The sequence below is a fragment of the Megalobrama amblycephala genome, linkage group LG18 (assembly GCF_018812025.1).
Source record: "Megalobrama amblycephala isolate DHTTF-2021 linkage group LG18, ASM1881202v1, whole genome shotgun sequence".
Lineage (NCBI taxonomy): Eukaryota > Metazoa > Chordata > Actinopteri > Cypriniformes > Xenocyprididae > Megalobrama > Megalobrama amblycephala.
The window spans coordinates 31465187-31478876 of NC_063061.1; the positions used below are offsets into that span (position 1 = coordinate 31465187).

General features: G+C 41.8%; 1 long non-coding RNA gene across 1 annotated transcript; it reads left to right on the forward strand.

Annotated features, from left to right (window-relative positions):
- The first annotated feature begins 8342 nt into the window (after positions 1 to 8342).
- LOC125253612 lies at positions 8343 to 10101 on the forward strand. Its single transcript, XR_007181484.1, has 3 exons — positions 8343 to 8400; positions 9682 to 9757; positions 9900 to 10101. It is a non-coding gene; the product is annotated as an uncharacterized LOC125253612 (long non-coding RNA).
- Positions 10102 to 13690: the final 3589 nt, after the last annotated feature.

The following is a 13690-nucleotide window of genomic DNA, read 5'->3' on the forward strand; positions in this document are numbered from 1 at the left end:
AATAATAACAAAACAGCGTGCAGATAGGCACAAAACAATCAAGGCAAATTCACAGTTCACTCCAGCAGCAGACATCCAGGAGTGGGGAAACAGCCAGTAGTCCTTCTCTCTCTCGCAGGCTCCTGTTTCTCCTGGCGTTAAATACTCTCTCCACGCCCAATTACAAGAAACAGGTGTTTATCATTTGTGTCTAATCCACTCAGACACCGTGCGTCTCCTCCCTCTCTCTCTCCCGTTGCAGATTCCGCTAAACCACGCCCCCCTTGCCACATACCCCCACCGCCCGACTCAGGCCGGGGAGCCGTCCGGCCTGCAGCCCCCCCATTTCTGGAGAGGAAATCGGCCACAGCCATCTGAACACCCGGCCTGTGGATCACCTTGAATTTAAAAGGCTGTAAAGCTAGATACCAACGGGTGATCCGCGCGTTGGTATCCTTCATGCGGTGCAGCCACTGCAGGGGAGCGTGGTCCGAACAGAGGGTGAATTCCCGTCCCAGGAGATAATAGCGGAGGGTGAGGACAGCCCACCTGATGGCCAAACACTCCTTCTCCACGGTGCTGTACTTAGTCTCTCTCTTAGAGAGCTTGCGACTAATGTACAGCACCGGCCGATCCTCCCCCTCTATCTCCTGGGACAGGACCGCACCCAGCCCCCGGTCCGACGCGTCAGTCTGCAACAAAAAAGGGAGAGAGAAATCAGGAGAGTGAAGCAACGGCCCGCCACACAGAGCAGCCTTTACTTGGGTAAACGCCTGCTGGCACAGCTCCGTCCACTGGACCGTATCTGGTGCCTCCTTTTTAGTAAGATCAGTCAAGGGGCTGGTGAGGTCCGAATAATTAGGCACATACCTTCTATAATATCCCGCCAGCCCCAAGAACTGTCTCACCTCCTTTTTGGTCTTAGGGCGCGGACAGGTCGCAACTGCTGCAGTCTTATCAATTTGGGGACGCACCTGTCCATGCCCCAAGTGGAAGCCCAGATACTTTACTTCCACGTGCCCAATTGCACACTTCTTCGGGTTGGCCGTGAGCCCGGCTCCCCTCAGCGACTTTAAGACCGCCCTCAAATGCTGCATATGCCGCTGCCAATCATTACTGAATATGATGATATCATCTAGATAGGCAGCCGCATATGCAGCATGGGGCCGTAAAACCCTGTCCATCAGCCGCTGAAAGGTAGCCGGTGCCCCGAACAGCCCGAACGGAAGTGTAACAAATTGGTGTAATCCAAACGGCGTCGTGAAAGCTGTCTTTTCTCGGGATAATGGAGACAAGGGGATCTGCCAATAACCCTTTGTCAAGTCCAGTGTCGAATAAAAACGAGCCGTACCAAGCCGGTCAAGCAATTCGTCAACCCGTGGCATTGGATATGCGTCGAATTTCGACACAGCATTCACCTTGCGATAATCCACACAGAACCGGACCGAGCCGTCCGTCTTAGGAACCAAAACTATCGGGCTCGCCCAGTTACTGTTGGATTCTTCTATTACTCCCATTTCAAGCATCGCACCTAATTCCTCCTGAACTACTTTTTTCTTGTGTTCAGGCAAGCGATATGGCCGGCTGCGAACCACCACGCCCGGCTCTGTCTCGATATGGTGCTGAATGAGGTTTGTACGGCCAGGTAGGGGAGAAAACACGTCAGCAAACTCTGCCTGTAATTTGGTTAAATCAATGAGCTGGGAGGGCGAGAGGTGATCTCCCCCTGGGGCCAGTGCGAGAGATTGATTTTTTATATTCGCCTCTGGCCTGAGATCATCCTCTCCGCTAATCACCGTCGCCAGCATCACTGATTCTCCCTCATTCCATTTTTTTAGGAGATTGAGGTGATAAATTTGACGTGCTCCTCTCCTATCTGAGCGTATTACCTCATAATCGAGCTCTCCAACTTGCCGTGTGACCTCAAACGGTCCTTGCCACTTTGCAAGTAATTTTGAACTTGACGTTGGGAGTAATACAAGCACTTTATCTCCCGGTGCAAATTTACGCAAATTGGTCCCCCTGTTATACAGCCGGCTCTGTTTGTCCTGGGCCTGCAACAAATTCTCCATAGACAGCCGCCCCAAAGTGTGGAGTTTTGTTCTCAGGTCCAGCACATACTGAATTTCGTTTTTAGATTGAGAAGGTCCGTCCTCCCAAGCCTCTCTTATGATGTCTAACACCCCTCTGGGCTGACGACCATAGAGAAGCTCGAAGGGGGAAAACCCCGTGGAGGCTTGCGGGACCTCTCGCACAGCGAACAACAGGGGTTCCAACCATTTGTCCCAATTTTTGGCGTCTTCCTGAACGAATTTACGAATCATTGTTTTAAGCGTGCGATTAAAACGTTCGACCAGCCCGTCCGTTTGTGGGTGAAAGACGCTGGTCCGAATCGATTTAATGCCCAATAATTCGTAAAGTTCGCGTAACGTCTGTGACATAAACGCCGTGCCCTGATCAGTGAGGATTTCCTTAGGAATCCCCACTCGGGAGATTAAAGAAAACAGTGCGTCAGCAACACTCTTAGCGGAAATGTTGTGGAGAGCCACTGCTTCTGGATATCGTGTTGCATAATCCACAATGACCAATGCAAAACGATGTCCTCTTGCTGATCGCTCTAATGGCCCGATGAGGTCCATGCCAATTCTCTCGAAGGGGACCTGCATTAATGGGAGGGGGCGCAAAGGCGCTTTTGGGGTGGCCGGTGGGTTTAACAACTGACATTCACGACAAGCCGCGCACCACCTGCGCACATTCTCGTGAATGCCCGGCCAAAAAAATCGGGTCATGAGGCGATTTAGTGTCGTTCCCTGTCCTAAATGACCAGCCATTGGATTAGAATGAGCCGCTTGAAAAAGCATTTCCCTGCGGCTCCTAGGAACTAACAACTGGGTTGTATCTTCTTTTGTCTGAGCGTCTTGGGTCACTCGATACAACCTATTTTTTATAATTGCAAAATATGGATAGGTAAACGGTTGTCCAGGATGGAGAGACTGACCGTCGATGGTACTGACCTGTTCAAACGCACGTTTCAGCGTCTCGTCCTGAGACTGCTCCAGGGGGAAGTCATCGCGCTCCGAGAGAATAAGTCTCTCGATTTCGCTCTGTTCCCCTGAGGCAGTACTCAGAGGTCCCGATTCAGTCTCTCCCGCCTGCACACTCACGCTCCCCTCCGGTGCATTTTTTCCCCAAGAAGCATCCGTACATAAAGCCCCTAATAATTCTGTAAACGCTGGCCAATTCGTTCCCAAAATTAACGGATGCTGGAGGTGCGGGTTAACTGCCACCTCAACACTATGCTTTTGACCCCTAAATTGAATGATGACTGGCACAATAGGATACTCTACCACATCCCCGTGCACACACCGCACCTTAACCACGCGGCTATTATCCAATGCCCCGGGTTGTATCAGATTTTGATGGATCGAGGTTTGGTTACATCCTGAATCCACCAATGCCTGATAGGTACCCCCCTCAATACTCACAGGTATTTGGTACCACCCAGCTTGACCGGGGGCAGCCTGCGGGGCATCCGGGACCCGGACCATTGTTCCCACCTCCATTACAGGACACCTGTCCACGAAATGGCCCGGGTCTCCGCAACGCCAACAGGCCGGCCCAGACCTCCCCGCCGCTCCAGTGGCAGAGGGTGGATTAGACGGTTGGCGTGGAGAGAGCGGAGACACAGGAGCCGCGTCCAACCCGGCTGGTGCCCCCTGGGCGGGACTCTGGGAGCTGCATAGGGAATATGGCCATTCCCGCCCCACCCCCGGGGCGGGACTCGAGGAGGGCCGGGTGGACGAGACCTGGGTAAAGGGACAGGGCGAGAGAGAGAAGGAGATGGAAGAGAGGGAGAGAGAGAAGCTGATGACGAGGGTTCGCCGACCCCGGGGCACGCCACCATATGATCCTCCGCGAGTTGGATAGCCGACTCCAGCGACGTGGGGCGGTAGCACTGGACCCACTCGGCCATTCTCCTCGGGAGCCGAGTGGTAAACTGCTCCAGCACCACTCGGTCGATGATCTCCTCCATGTCACTTCCGTCGGCCAGCAACCATTTGCGGCAGGAGTCCCGGAGCTGTTGGGCCATCACGAAGGGTCGGCCGGACTCGCCTAGCTCCAAGGAGCGGAAACGCTGGCGATGCTGTTCTGGACTCCGGCCGACCCGCTGGATGATGGCCCTCTTGAGGTCGTCGAAGTCCAGGAGGCTCCGCACCGGAAGCTGCTGTGCCGCTACCTGGGACTTCCCGGAGAGCAACGGGACCAGGCGCATCGGCCACTGGTCCCGAGGCCAGCCACAGATCTCGGCGGATGTTTCAAATAGGTCGATGAATGCCTCCGGGTCGTCCTCAGGCCCCATTTTATTGAGTGGGAGGTGGGCGGGCACAGCACGTTGGTCCGAGGCTCCCGGCCGAGCCTCCCGGTCCATCCAGCTCCGGAACCTCTCGCGGTCTTCCTGCTGGGCTTGGAGGATGGCCTGAAACCGCCTCTCCTGATCTTGTCTTAAGTCCAGCAGGGCCTGGTGTTGGTCATGTTGCATGACCGCGAGGGATGTAATTATTTCCGCAAATGGCGCAGCGGAGGACTCTGGCATGGCGGCGGCATCCATCTTCCCTCCCGGGTTTCGGCACCAGTGTAACAAAGTTCGTAAATAAGGAGGGAAGAGGACAGGGTCAGCGGTGACTACTGGCTGTTTATTTTAAGCAAAAACAAATAATAACAAAACAGCGTGCAGATAGGCACAAAACAATCAAAGCAAATTCACAGTTCACTCCAGCAGCAGACATCCAGGAGTGGGGAAACAGCCAGTAGTCCTTCTCTCTCTCGCAGGCTCCTGTTTCTCCTGGCGTTAAATACTCTCTCCACGCCCAATTACTGAAACAAGAAACAGGTGTTTATCATTTGTGTCTAATCCACTCAGACACCGTGCGTCTCCTCCCTCTCTCTCCCGTTGCAGATTCCGCTAAACCACGCCCCCCTTGCCACATATATATATATATATATATATATATATATGTATGTATATATATACACATACACAAACAGTTTGGGACATGGAAATGTGGTTCAGTGTAAAATTAGACTAATGCGGGGCAGACAGAAGAGATTAAATATGAAAAACTCGAAAAAAAATCGAACAATAACATGTCTTATGATGAGCACTGGCAAGAAAGTTTTCCAACCCGGTGCAGATAAAGAACAGGCTGAACAAAACCAGTCAGAATAAAACAAGCCAAACCTAAAGTCCTCTAAATTTCGCTATAATTTTGTGGTGAAATACTTAAAGGACTAGTTCACTTTGAAATGAAAATTAGCCCAACCTTTACTCACCCTCAAGCCATCCTAGGTGTATATGACCATCTTGACGCATCCGAGCTTTATAGCCTAATGGCAGTGATAGGGTTTAATGAGTATGAGTTGAAGAAAGTGCTTCCATCCACATCCATCTATCATAAATATGTGCTCCACACTACTCCGGAGGATTAATAAAGGCCTGTGTTTGTGTAAAAAAATATATCCATATTTAAACAAGTTATGAAGTCGAATATCAAGCTTCCATCAGACCGCCTGAAAGTGTAAACCTCTTGCAGTTCACAAAGCTTACGCGACGTCATGTGCCTTCCCTATTAAACATATAGAAAAGTGTATCTGACGCTACGCCGGTTCAAAAAGAATACCATTTGTTTTAAAAAAAAGCAATTCAGAATATTTAAATTCAAATGCTTATTTAAATTGGTTTCAACTGTTTCATAAACCCAAGTTGTCACACTATGGGGCAAGTTGTCCCAAATTGTGCAAGCAGGATAACCACAATATTTTCTCATACTGTATTATCTACTTTCTGTTCCTTCAAAATAAGTTATGGTTCAAGGATATGGGTAGGATTTGTTTACTTTTACTTTTCACTTTAGAATTAAAGAGTGTTTAATGGGAGTGCCTTGTGCTTTCATGTTGTTCACTGGTGTTCTTATCTCTGGAATTTTGCTCTGAAGAACCCCATATTTTCAACCCATTCTCACTCCTAAGGCATCAAAGACTGAAGCATGGTCAAGAACCCCCAGCGTCCTCAGCGTCACTCTATGGACGAACTGGGAACTCCATTGCTTTCAATGGGAAATCTTTACGATAAACTTTATCGTCAAAAACAGACGCAAATTTTATCGGCATGAAATCACACTGAAGAAGTCTCATTCAGAACACATCGCGATATTTGGCATCAGTTCACGTGTGCCAGATGTTGGTAAGTAGTCGTACATACGCTGTTCTAACGTTTGATGTGTTTTCTGTTTGCTGATATTACTCAGATTAACATTAACTCCCGTATTTTCAGTTACTGCATTATATCTGTCACCTCCGCTGAGGTTTTGCTTTTCATTGCTTTCTGAATTAAAGCACCTTACTAAACTAGGGTGATTAAACACTGTCACGTGACGTGCTATAGACCTTCAATTAGTTAATCATATTTAAATCAGGTTCAAAGTAGTACAAGTGTAGTTTCAAAATGGTATTTGTAGAAGCACGGTAAAAACAACCCTTACCATGCTTTTACCACAGTATTAGTAGTTTTAATGTGATATTTGTTGTAAATTCAGAGTAACCTCAACACTTACCATGCTTTTACCACAGTATTGGTAGTTTTAATGTGATATTTGTTGTAAATGCAGGGTAACCTCAACACTTACCATGCTTTTAACACCTAATAATGTAAAATCCAAAAATTGTAAGGTGAATCTGTATTTTTTTTTCCCTATATATAATTCTATATATTATATATAATGATATTTTCTTTTCTCTTGTTTCAGCTGAAAAGACCAAAAGGGCCTTTCAGAAATAAATGGAGGACACAGAAAGCTGCAAAAGGCAAAAATTTGCAATGGTATGTATGTGTTGGTTTTAACCCTTTATCAAACATTTTATCAAGCATTTGTTAAATAGTCTCAAAGTCTTAAATTTAAAAATTAAAGTCAATTCCTGTACATATTTATCGTGATATTTGTAAATCAGTTGTGCCCCTTCTTGGATAGTTGGATGTCCCACACACTGTCAGAAAGTTTATATTAATTCCTTTGTATTCTTAAAAAAAAAATGATTACAAATTGGGCCCAAAATGTTCCAATGATACATGATGTCTCTCCGCACCTCATACAGGATTACTTGCAGGTTACTTAGTACTTCTTTTTAAGATCTCTACAATATCAAACTCAACAGTTAGAGCTACTAGTGAGTCGCTGCAAATCTTGCCTTGATTAGCCCTTCCCAGGTAACATTTCTACCCAGGTAAAAAAGTAGTATACTTTAGTGTATTTGAAATATGAATGAAGTACATGAATTATAAAACAAGTATACTTCTACTTGTTGTACTTTATTTAAAGAGTATTTGATTTGTACTTTTTAAAAGTATACTTCAAAAAAGATGTAATTAAGTTCAACTTAATAGTCCAAACAGTAAGTATACTAATTTATCAGTAATCAAATTATTTTTTAAATGTACTTTTTGAAAGTGTACTTTGTTGTTAATGTATTTTAAATTGAATTGAAGTTTTTTTTTTTTTTAAGTGTATTAAATTTGACACACTTAGAGTGGCAATTCAGTGTACTTATGGGAAGTATATTTTTTGGAAATTAATTGTTAGTATACTTTTTTTAAAAGTGTACTATGTTCTCACTTCATTAGAAGTGTGACTTCTGTACACTTTATACAGTACACTCTAAAATAAGTGTATTTTTAGTGGCATATCAGAGTACTCTTATAAAATATGTTAAAATACAAAAATGTATAGTGGTAATTTAGTGTACTTTTAGTAAGTACGCTTATTTGTAATACAAAGTATAATTTATTAAAGTGTACACTGATTTCACTTCATCTGTAGTGTAATCTTAGAGTCAGTCTGTTGTTCGTTATCTGGCTCGGCTCGGTGTTCATCTTCAGTTCTCTCTTCACAGCAGTTCAGTCAGTGTACTGAGTACATGAATTACTCGGGGATATTGGTTTGTTTGAACTCAGAGGGAGTGTCAGCCACATTAAAAAAATTAACAGCTTAAGTCATTTGTGGATTAATGCGTATTGGAGACGCGAACCGTTTAAAACGATTCAGTTCGATTTGGTGAACTGGTTCAAAAAGATCCGGTTACATCGAATGATTCGTTCGCGAACCGGATATCACAAACTGCTTTGTTTTGAACTCTCTCTCACAACAGACACGGAAAAGAAGACAATGCTGAATAAAGTCGTAGTTTTTGCTATTTTTGGACCAAAATGTATTTTCGATGCTTCAAAAAATTCTAACTGACCCTCTGATGTCACATGGACTACTTTGATGATGTTTTTCGTACCTTTAGAGCTCTCGGACTAAATCTAAAATATCTTAAACTTTGTTCCAAAGATAAACGGAGGTCTTACGGGTTTGGAACAACATGAGGGTAAGTTATTAATGACATAATTTTGCTATTTGGGTGAACTAACCCTTTCATTTGAAGAACATGCATGTTCACGTTATGTCTTGGAATACAGACCTGACTTCCCAGATTACAAATTTGAAAATCCACTTAACTCTGCCATTTTTGCCGTCATTGATTACTGTTAATACTTCTTGTTTGAATTTCACTGATTAAGCAATAGCCTATGGTAAAAGTGACAGTGGGTTGGTACGGATTAGGGCTGGGATAAACGATATATTTTTTTAACGATTAATTTAGCGATTATTTTTCGGTGCATCGATTAATCTAACGACTCTTTTTTTGATTTTGTTTTTTTTCACTCCGATTCTATTTCGGTTTGATTCGATTATCGATAATCTCCCCATTAATTGACTAATACCAATTTATAAAAAGTCCAAAATAAAAGACTATACAAGTGCAAAGTAATGCATTCTTAGTCAGCGGTAGCGTTCGATAAAACTTTGAAGCCTTAAACACATAGCTTACTAAAAAAAAAGTGCATCTTGTAATTCTTCTTTCAGAAGAAAATAACAACAAATTGATGTCTAGCATTCAATAAAAAAAAAGGTCACCCAAAATACTTGTTTAGAGCAATTGAAAGAATACAGTAACCAATGTAAACTTGAGGGCTTTAAGCTAACACAGAGAGTGCTTTTCCAACAAAAAATCAATAAAAATTAACAGCGACAGTGGGAGCCAGCAGCCTGTCATGGTGTCCTTCCTGAACCAACAGAATTTAACATTTGTTGAAAACGCATAGCTTACTGAAAAAAGTGCATCTTTTAATTCTTCATTCACATAAAAATAACAACAATGTATAGTAGTAATACACTCTGCCACTCACCTTTTTCTTAAAAAAAAAAATACTAATGTAGGTAACTAGAATTTAATAAATGGAACATTATGGTAAAGTGTACCGATTTGTTATACACCGATTCAGACATCTCATGAGTTCAGTGTTGGACAGATCAGTTGTTTTAACCATTCATTTAAGTGAATCAGTTCAAATGAGTCATTAGTTCGCGAATCGGACATGTCATTATTGGACGTGTAGCCTACGGCAAGCGCTGTGTGATTATCCCGGCAGTTTATTTTTTAGCATAACTTACACTCCGCGGTAATTTAAAAAAAAAAATAATATCTCAGAATGCTCCACGTGAAACTTTGTTCATCCCAGCCCTGGTACGGATATAACTACAAGGCCTCTGGCAAATTGGTGCAGGTACCAATACTGTGACCACAAGTGACATATTGCATTTATAGGCAACCCTCACAGGGAAAGGAAATAAAGGCGAGCTGAAGGAGCAGCTGGAGCCAGAAAAAACCAACGCAATTTTAGGTACAGTAATATCATAGTTATGAATCCAAATCCATTGTGATGATTGATTGACAAATCCATTATAATCAATGATTGTATTTCAATGTTATACATTGTCTATCCTGTTTTAATTCATCCCCATGTCTCTTTCCTGTTTTCACAGATGCAGTGAGGGAGCGATTCCCCAACACCGAGGTGGCAGAGATCCGGGCCCTTCTACGGAGGAAGTGCAACAATGAGAGCTAAAAGGCCTCTAGTAACTCAAGTCAGAGCTACAGGTGCTGGTCATATAATTAGAACATCGTGAAAAAGTTCATTTTTTTATTGTAAATTATTTTTAAAAATGAAACTTTCATATATTCTAGATTCCCTACATGTAAAGTAAAACATTTCAAAAGTTTTTTTTATTTTTTTTTTATTTTGGTGATTAGAGCATACAGCTCATGAAAGTCCAAAATCCAGTATCTCAAAATATTAGAATATTTTCTAAGAACAATCAAAAAAAGGATTTTCAAAACAGAAAAGTTCAAGTTCTTTAAAGTATGTTCATTTGTGCACTCAATACTTGGTCGGCAGCACATATTACAGCAAACGACTTGCTCCTAGCACAAATTACAGCATCAGTGAAGTGTGGCATGGAAGTGATCAGCCTGTGGCACTGCTGAGGCACTATTGAGCCTTCAGATCATCTGTATATTGTTGGATCGACTGTTTCTCATCTTTCTCTTGAAAGTATCCCATAGATTCCGGGGTCAGGCATGTTGGCTGGCCAATAAAACACAGTAATATCATGGTCAGCAAACCACTTGGAAGTGGTTTTTGCACTGTGGGCAGGTGCTAAAGTCCTGCTGGAAAAGGAAATCAGCATCTCCATAAAGCTTGTCAGCAGATGGAAGCATAAAGTGCTCCAAAATCTCCTGGAAGATGGCTGTATTGACTTTGCACTTGATAAAACACAATGGACCAACACCAGCAGACGTCACGGCCCCCCAAATCATTACTAACTTCAGAAAATTCCCACTAGACTTCAAGCAGCTTGGATTCTGTGCCTCTCCAGTCTTCCTTCAGACTCTGGGACCATGATTTCAACATGAAATGCAAAATTTACTTTTATCTGAAAAGAGGACTTTCGACCACTGTTCACTGTCCAGTTCTTTTTCTCCTTAGCCCAGGTAAGATGCTTCTGACATTGTTTCTGTTTCAGAAGTGGCTTGGTAGTCCTTTTCTTGAAGATGTCTGAGTGTGGTGACTCTTGATGCGCTGACTCCGGCTTCATTTGACTCATTGTGAAGCTCTCCCAAGTGTTTGAATCGGCTTTACTTGACAGTATTCTCAAGCTTGTGGTCATCCCTGTTGCTTGTGCACCTTCGCCTACCCAATTTCTTCCTTCTAGTCAACTTTGCATTTAATATGCTTTGATACATCACTCTGTAAACAGCCACCCCATTCAGTAATGACCATCTGTGACTTACTCTCTTTGTGGAGGGTGTCAATGATTGTCTCCTGGACCACTGCCAAGTCAGCAGTCTTCCCCATTAGTGTGGCTTCAAAGGAATTTATACTGTAGGGATGGTCATTTAATGAAACTCAAATGTAAATATTCTAATATTTTGAGATACTGGATTTTGGACTTTCATGAGCTGTACGCTCTAATCAACAAATTAAAAAAAAAAAAAAAACTTTTGAAATGTTTTACTTTACATGTAGGGAATCTAGTATAAATGAAAGTTTCATTTTTAAAAATAATTTACAATGAAAAAATGAACCTTTTCACGATATTCTAATTATATGACCAGCACCTGTAGATATGCATGTGTAGTAAGTTGTTTGCCATTGTTCTGTTCCCGGCATTTCAGAGAAAGTCGACTGTTCAAGGTTCCTCCTTTTGCCAATATCTGCTTTTGTGTGTTACTTTTGTGTTAATAATAAAGACCCTTTTCTGAAATGCAATTTGTAATCTGTTGATTTAATGTACTTGAACTGAATTGTATTGTAATGTAATACACATGTAGTGTAATACCAACATTCATGCTTAAGTATAACAAAATGGGGATAAAATTACAAATGAAATGTACTTTCAATTTGTTTCTACCTTACACTATAATAACATTGCACTGAAAGTATGTGTCTATGATGTTTAGGTTGTAATTGAACTTCACTTCAAAAACATTATTATTGTCATAGTGGAACACTTTAAAAGCACTAAATATAGTTAGGAAGTGCATTTGTAGATCACTTGAAATGTTACAGAGGCATACTAAATTAACTGTTCATAGTAATTATAAGTATGATAGCAGTATGCACAAAATGTACTTAAACACAACTATAATTTGCACTTCAATGCCTTTTTAAGTGTATTTCCATTAGAATGGCAATACAATGCAATTGTACTGTAAGTGCTTAATTGCTCATGAATCTTGATTTTCATTAGTGTATTTTAGTGCACTTGAAGTTTAAAAAAAGTTGTTCCATTTTAGTATACTATTTACACTAGAAGTGTAGTTAAATAGATGTTAAGTTGAAGTTAATACATAATTGAATACACTTAACTATACTTGGATTTGACGAAAATAGTACAAAATGTAGAAAATATACTTAGTACACTTTATTAAAGTATATTTTTAATAGAATTCTTTTTCACCTGGGTAGCTATTTAAATCTGCATTTACTCATCAAATGCTCTCCTGAATTAAATGGTAAATTAACTTATTTATTACTGTCTTCATTTGTATGTTTTAAGAACAACAGTAATTGCACATAGAGTAAATCTGTGGTTCCCAAACTTTTTAGCGTGGAGTACCCCCTGAAGGGATTACCATCCTTCTGCGTACCCCCTCTCTTCCATTAAGGGACAATATTTGCCCCCTAAATTGATTTTCCAGTTCATATTTTTACCATTACCTTTAATAACTTTATAAAATAAACAGTTTTAAATAAAAATGTTCAATAGAAATATGCAATGATGGTAAGACAAAGAAAATGTTTTAAATATTAAACTAAAACTGCCAGTAGGTGGCAGCAAGTCACTGTTTTTATGAGTGAGTCATCGAGTCATTCATTCAGTAATGAAGCAAGTGGCTGTGAATGAATCATAGAATCATTGACAATTCGTTCAAAGCCGCAGAATTGTTTGCGAAACACAGACGTGTGTTGTAGTTCTGCGTTTTCGTTAGAACTATTATTTCATTGCAAAATAGAGTAAATACCGACAGTACTGTGTTTAAAATGTACGTTTTATTTTTTGACCTGTTGTATAATAATGTCACGTTTGCAGTCATGTGGATATTTGGGAACAGTTGCGTTCTTGCTCGTTATCATCATTAAATACAAGAACTCACACAAGGTATGTTTTTGTATCAGAGAAAGTTTGAGTCTTAAATCGAAATGAATCCACTATCTGTGTCTATATTTGTTCTTCGTGCGAGTAAGTGCTAAATCCCCACTTTTACAAAGATGCATTGTCGAGGACGACAGTAATTTAGCGCGATTTAAGGCAGCAGACTCTGCACGCAATCAATTATATGCATGCTGCTCATTTTTGACTGCAATTGAAGAGGTAATTTGATTAAATGTACTTGATTTACGGCATTTTGGCAGTTAGAAATACATGCTCGGTTTTAATATTACTTTAAGGTAGAATTAAATGAACTACTCAGCATTTTGTTCACGTACCCCCTCTTGTCACCTCATGTACCCCCAGGGGTAAGCGTACCCCAGTTTGGGAACCACTGCTTTAAGTTATGTGTTGAATTCATGTTTATAAAAAAGACGCTGTAGACTGTGACGTGATATCACGACCGTTACAGCATCCGAAGAAATTTCTCACGTTCAAAGTCTAGTGTGACCGTGGCTTAAGTCTGCCGGGCTTTCAGCTGTTTAGATCAGATCGCGACGCAGAATCAATGTCGAAATCACGCGGTGGCGGGACGTGCTTTTACATCAACGAAAGGTAGT